We start from the raw sequence: 6017 nt of genomic DNA on the forward strand, positions 1-6017 counted from the left end.
CAGAGCACTAGTGAGAGTGAAACACGAGCTTGGATATTATTATTATTATTATTATTATTATTATTATTATTATTATGTTCAGTGTTAGTTCACAGTAGTAATGCAAGAAGCAGAATAGTGACAGTAATAGTGAAGCAAAAACATGCAATTGTACAAACACTGCAGCTCTACAGCAAAATATTCATTTATGAAATGGTCTGATTCTTAACACCAGTAGTGCCAATGATCTTCTCATTGCGATGTGATGCGAGTTGTCAACAAATCCTATAACTTGGTTCATGAAACGCGCTTACAAAATATTTTCACTGTGAATATTTATTGTGTAATGGTGCAATCCCGCCAGCAAAAATAGGGGAAAAAAGGAGCGATCTCACCTCTTCAGATGTTGATTTAAGTCCGACAATGCATTCCTCAAAAAGGGCGTAGAGGAGCAAATTAATCCAATTTATTCCGGACCATTAAAGACGCCGCCTTCCGCGTAGAATCATACGTCATCCTCGCCGCCATATTGGAGAGGTCAAAGCGGAGAATAAAGATTAGCTGCGTTTAACTGTACCAACAGGTTTGCCGTCCAAACAAGATCACATGGGATTACCTTTCACAGGTGAGACTGGAAAAATACTTTTCATTGTATTTGGTCATTATAATGTAATTTTACAAACAGATTTTCCTGACTTTGTGGCTAATATGAAGTCTCGCACATTATGCGCATGCGTCCTTACTTCTTCTATTGTTCTGGTGTCTCCAAAGGGACCGTCTTACAGCGCCCCTAGAGGTGTGGCATGTGTATTGCATCGTTTTCAGCAAGCATTGCGTTGCCATATGGACCTGATATTTTACTGATTGTTGCCCATTTGGACGCGATATATTTTTAAATAACATCTCGTTGCCATTGTCGTGTGGATGTAGCCTACTGTCTACCTTCATCTTAACAGCAAAGGACACTCATTTCAGGATTGCAACATACGCATTTTAGCCAGAGAGGATCGTTGGTATGAGCGAGGAGTTAAAAAAGCCATTTTTGTCAACCTGGAATGGCCATCACTGAACAGAGATGGGGGTCTAAGACATCATTTATCAGCCACCTACAATGCAGTCCTTGGCACACTTCCCAGACAACTGAATGCACACCAAAACCCAGCTGTTTTCAGTGACTCACAGGAGGACAGAGAGAATCAGCATTCCATTGATCATCCTAACGGGCAATCCATTGATCATCCTAACGACTCTCGAGGCCATTCACAACTAGCCCCCAGTGACCCACACCAACAGGATGACTCAATGACACCTTAGATGAGCTTTTCATCCATGAGAGGATAAATACTTGATACTCCCTACCAGTCAGACAGAACTGAAGAAGCCTTTCGGATGAGAGGTGAAACGTCTTCAAGAATCTTCAAGTAAGTCCAGTTGCTCTCTTTTACCACCCACAGTTTACTATGACCTGGATGACTGAGAATCTTATGAAAAATATGTTATTTATCCTTTTACTGTAGTGTGAGGTATGCAAGTAATGATTGGACCCCAATGTTTTCTTCTGTTACATATTTGTGGATAAAACTTAATCTTCAAAATATAATTAATTAAATATGTTTGAGTATTCAACCATCATAATAAAGCAGGAATTTAGCAAATGCTCTTATTCAAAGTGACGTACAACAGGACACTGACATACCCACAGCAGTTGCGGGTTAGGTGCCTTGTTCAAGGGCACTTCAGCCATTCTTGCTGGTTCAGGGAATCAAACCAGTGATCTCTTAGTCCCAAAGCTGCTTCTCTAACCTTTAGGCCATGGTTTCTCCACAAATATCCCTATAAAAATGTTACCCAATGTTTACATGACTGATGTACCCACTGGTCCACTCACATGATAGAAGGATTATGCTTACAGTGTTACATTTATTTGCCATTTTAAAATCCAGCATAGACATTCAAAATATTGGTTGAATCTTTCCCAAGCAAAACACATGCCATCCACAGCACTTGACAAAACATGCATACTAATACCCTACTACTAATTCATACAAACACACTATCTAATCTATCTACCTACCTACAATGGTGCTTGAAAGTTTGTGAACCCTTTAGAATTTTCTATATTTCTGTATAAATATGACCTAAAACATCAGATTTTCACACGAGTCCTAAAAGTAGATAAAGCGAACCCAGTTAAACAAATGAGACAAAAATATTATACTTGGTCATTTATTTATTGAGGAAAATGATCCAATATTACAAATCTGTGAGTGGTAAAAGTATGTGAACCTTTGCTTTCAATATCTGCTGTGACCCCCTTGTGCAGCAATAACTGCAACTAAACATTTCCAGTAACTGTTGATCAGTCCTGCACACTGGCTTGGAGGAATTTTAGCCCGTTCCTCTGTACAGGAAGGAAGGCCTTCCCTAAAAAAGACTTTGTCTGGATGGCGGCATATTAATGATGCTTTCCCAGATGTAAAAGCTACCCCGTCATGCGCGCTAATACTCATTCATACCATCGCAGATGCTGGCTTTTGAACTGTGCACTGATAACAAGCCGGATGGTCCCTCCCCTCTGTAGCCTGGAGGACATTTTGTCCATGATTCCTAAAAAGAATGTCTAATTTAGATTCATCAGACCTCGGGACAATTTTCCACTTCGCCTCAGTTCATCGTAAAAGAGCTTGGACCCAGAATTTCTGGATATTGTTTACATATGGTTTTAACTTGCATTTGTGGATGCAGTAATGAACTGTTTTAACAGATGATGTTTTTCTGAAGTGTTACTGAGCCCATGCAGTGTTTTCCACCACAGATACATGTCTGCTTTTAATGCAGTGTCGCCTGAGGGCCTGAAGATCAGAGCTATCCAGTGTCAGTTTTCAGCCTTGTCTCTTGCATGCAGAGATTTCTCCAGATTCTCTGAATCTTTTAGTGATATTATGCACCATAGATAATGTGATCCCCAAATTATTTGCAGTTTTATATTGAGGAATGTTATTCTTAAATTGTTGCACTATTTGCCCATGTGGTCTTTCAGAGAGCGGTGAACCCCTCCCCATCTTTACTTCTGTGAGACTCCACCTCTCTGGGATGCTCTTTTTATTACCCAATCATGTTACTGACCTGTTGCCAATTAACCAAATTAGTTATTTTTAGCATTACACAACCTTTTTTGTCTTTTATTGCCCTGTCTCAACTTTTCTGAAATGTGTTGCTGACATCAAATTTAAAACAAACATATATTTAAAAATAAATAAAATTTCTCAGTTTCAACATTTGATATGTTGTCTTTGTACTATTTTCAATTAAATATAGGGTTTCCATGATTTGCACATCTTCACATTTTGTTTTTATTTATGTTTTACACAGTGTCCCAACTTTTTTGGAATTGGGATTGTAAACAATAGCTCTGCATTGCATTCAGTGACATTAGCTAATTTAACTAACAATACTTGCTGTACTACATGTATTTTTCAATTTCATGTGCTTACATTTTATTCATTTGTACCTCACTGTTATAATGAACCCTTGAGGTGTCCAGTTACTTATGAAGTCCAGTTAGTTGGTGAAAGTCTCCCAAGCCTATGAGGTACCCGTGTGTGTCCAATGGTGAGGCCTTGTGTCAAAGAAGTGTTCTTGATGGCCAAACACGCGCACAAACAGCTAGACATTCCCTCTTTCAGCAGATACAGGTGTCACACAATTGTTCATAGTAGTTTCAGAGACCTAGCTAGGAAGCTTTTCCCAACTCAATCTTCTTCTGTATAGCTCTTGCTGAGTGGTATATTAAAGAATCGATGAGTCCAGCAACTAGAAAAGAGAAAAGGAATAATCTCAGTTACAGTTATGGCATAAATTTAGGTACAAACAGTCATGTGTCACCTACCTGTGAAAACGCCACCTATAATAGCACAGATTCCTGTTAGAAAGTGAGTGAATGACCTGGGAGGACAAACAACAGTCAGTTAGTCTGCTCTTTTGTACACGATTATGTAAACTACATATTAACACGTGTCTGTGTTATTATTTCCTCTCTTTGGGAAATTACAGCAAATCTCAATTATTTTAATTGAAACAAATCAAGATTCAGGCACAAGGTATTCCTACATGAGCATGTGTGCTGTGAAAACATACACTGTAAAAAAGAATAGTTGAGAATACTTGAAATTTCAAGGCAACAGTCTGCATTAAGAATTTTATGTTTTGCCAATGATGTGGCCATGATAATCCAAACTATAACACTGTTATCTTTATTAAGAATTCTTAATTAAGTCAATTTTCAATTCCTCATTCTGCCAACATAGATTTCTCTTTTTGCTGAACAGTGGCATTCACAGTAGTACAAAAAGGCAATTGAGGTTATCACAATTTTTGGGGGGCTTTTTTTTTTACCTTTATTTGGATAGGACAGTGTAGAGACAGGAAATGAGCAGGAGAGAGAGAGATCAGGAAATGACCTCAAGTCGGAATCAAACCCAGGCCCCCGGATTTATGGTATGGCACCTTATCCACCTGAGCCACGACAACATGAACTCCAACTGGAGAGAGAACCACATTGCCCAGCCCTTGCATTTGGGAGAGGAAACCACGTGTCTTGGTCATTCAGAGCATGCGCTGAATAAACACCTGTGACAATTATGTATTTTCAATTCAGATTATTCACTATTATATATTTACACATCATTGAGGTGCACCCTATCAGTTTGATGTGGATTTTTCTTGATGTGGATAATTCTAAAAAATAGAATTACGCTTTGTTCAAGTAATTCCATATTCACAATTGAATGGACAAGAAAATATGAATAATTATTAACGAACAGAAAAATCCACATCAAACTGATAGGGTGCACCTCAATGATGTGTAAATATGCAATAGTGAATAATCTGAATTGAAAATACATAATTGCCACAGGTGTTTATTCAGCGCATGCTCTTAATGACCAAGACACGGGGTTTCCTCTCCCAAATGCAAGGGCTGGGCAATGTGGTTCTCTCTCCGGTTAAAGATCATGTTGTTGTGGCTCAGGTAGATAAGGCGCCATACCATAAATCTGGGGACCCGCGTTCGATTCCGACCTGAGGTCATTTCCCGATCCCTCCCTGTCTCTCTCTCCCGCTCATTTCCTGTCTCTACACTGTCCTATCCAAATAAAGGTAAAAAAAAGCCCCCCCAAAAATTGTGATAACCTCAATTGCCTTTTTGTACTACTGTGAATGCCACTGTTCAGCAAAAAGAGAAATCTATGTTGGCAGAATGAGGAATTGAAAATTGACTTAATTAAGAATTCTTAATAAAGATAACAGTGTTATCATAGTTTGGATTATCATGGGCATACATCGTTGGCAAAACATAAAATTCTTAATGCAGACTGTTGCCTTGAAATTTCAAGTATTCTCGACTATTCTTTTTTTACAGTGTACCGCTGTTTCTCTGTGAATTTGACCATCATGGGTGAGAGCTCATACAGCACAAATACACCAGGCAGACCCTGATCTCCAATCAGCCCATTGGCTACTTTTTCATGTCTGGTCACTGAAAATTGGTTTGTTTTCACCACCTAAGAAAACAAAAATCATTTAGAAATACAATCTGCTCATTAAATACTACTGACCTACAAGTTCCTGACTGGCTGGTCACACCACTGATATCCACATTGTTTCTTTTTTTTATTCAAAGACCTCTTGTTGTGGAAGTACTACGTTCATTAAAACTCTTGTTGTTTTCCGGCATTTCTGAATTTCCAGATCTGTATCCCAAAGGCGGATATACACAGATCAGCAATAACATTATGACCACTGGCAGGTGATGTAATTACATTGATTATCTTATTACAATGGCGTCTGTCAAGGGGTAGAATATACAGTTAGGTCCATAAATATTTGGACAGAGACAACATTTTTTTAATTTTGGTTCTGTACATTACCACAATGAATTTTGAACAAAACAATTCAGATGCAGTTGAAGTTCAGACTTTCAGCTTTAATTCAGTGGGTTGAACAAAATTATTGCATAAAATGTGAGGAAATAAAGCATT

At 38.4% G+C, this 6017-nt stretch overlaps 1 long non-coding RNA gene across 1 annotated transcript; it reads right to left on the minus strand.

The window, feature by feature from the left end:
- Positions 1-3340: 3340 nt before the first annotated feature.
- On the minus strand, positions 3341-5536 carry LOC132884359 (uncharacterized). Its single transcript, XR_009654446.1, has 3 exons — positions 5404-5536; positions 3869-3924; positions 3341-3792 (listed from the first exon to the last, which is right to left on the minus strand). It is a non-coding gene; the product is annotated as an uncharacterized LOC132884359 (long non-coding RNA).
- Positions 5537-6017: the final 481 nt, after the last annotated feature.

This window comes from Neoarius graeffei, chromosome 4, assembly GCF_027579695.1.
Source record: "Neoarius graeffei isolate fNeoGra1 chromosome 4, fNeoGra1.pri, whole genome shotgun sequence".
In the NCBI taxonomy this organism is placed as follows: Eukaryota; Metazoa; Chordata; class Actinopteri; order Siluriformes; family Ariidae; genus Neoarius; species Neoarius graeffei.